Here is a 1,349-nt window from a genome sequence, read left to right on the forward strand (position 1 = left end):
CTTTAAGGGGTGAGGTAGGAGCCCATTACGGTTCTTAAACAACACCTCTACTTCCTAAAGGAAGTATTGTGGAATATGTATGCTAAATTTCTGCAGCGCCCTAATGAGAAGTATATACATACTATATCAGCAGCTCAGTAATGCAGGGATGCCCATGTCAGGGTAACGGGAATCTGCAAAGGATGTTCCCCTCATGTAGGGCTCAAGAAACAGGCTCAGTAGTCACACTTACAAAGTTTGTAATAGGAAGTCAGAGAGGGGCAAGGGTGAACCCCATTAATGTTCACATACACCACTATGTATATATATGTTGCAAACATGTTGCTTGAGTAATGTCACAATGTTGACAGATGCATCCTTTGCAGTCTATGCCACTTGTGGTGCAGTGTATTGTGGGAGGTGTAGGGTATGTCATACATTAAAGGGGTAGTGCGGCGGTAAACAATTATTGACAGAATAACACACATTACAAAGTTATACAACTTTGTAATGTATGTTATGTCTGTGAATGGCCCCCTTCCCCGTGTCCCACCACCCCCACCCGTGTACCCGGAAGTATGGTGCGCTATACATACCTGTCACGTGCCGACTCGTCTCCGATCTTCAGTCAGCGATGTCGTCTTCGGCCGAATCCCTCCGAGCGTCCTGAGTGCCGGCCGCCCTCTGCCGCGTCATCAGCTGCTCAGCCGCGATTGGCTGAGCCAAACTGTGCTCAGCCAATCGCGGCTGAGCATCTGATGACGCTGAAGAGAGCGGCCGGTACTCAGGACGCCCGGAGGGATTCGGCCCGGCCGTCTGATCACGACATCGCAGACTGAAGATCGGAGACGAGTCGGCACGTGACAGGTATGTATAGCGCACCACACTTCCGGGTACACGGGTGGGGGTGGTGGGACACGGGGAAGGGGGCCATTCACAGACATAACATACATTACAAAGTTGTATAACTTTGTAATGTGGGTTATTCTGTCAATAATTGTTTACTGCCGCACTACCCCTTTAAGGATGTACATACTATATAAAAGCACCGTCTTCATGTAAAATCAATGGGCACAGGGTATTTCACAGGGCCCATAAACAAAGAAGGTACAGGCTCTGTCTTACTGCCGATGTCCTTTAAGGAAACATAGGCTCTGGCTGGAGGGGTGTGACGGGTTGTACATATGCCAGAAAGTGGCCCCATTTTTACCATAGGGGACTCACAGGCATATGGATGGGACAGACTGGAGGAATTTTGGAGATGTAACACTTTGCAGCCTGAGAGTCTACATAGGCCTAGGGATGTGTGACTGAAAGAAGATCTCTTCATGTACGCATCTTAAGGTTTCTAAGGATTTAGTGTTATCGAG

Source organism: Dendropsophus ebraccatus, chromosome 6 (genome assembly GCF_027789765.1).
Source record: "Dendropsophus ebraccatus isolate aDenEbr1 chromosome 6, aDenEbr1.pat, whole genome shotgun sequence".
Classification (NCBI taxonomy): Eukaryota; Metazoa; Chordata; class Amphibia; order Anura; family Hylidae; genus Dendropsophus; species Dendropsophus ebraccatus.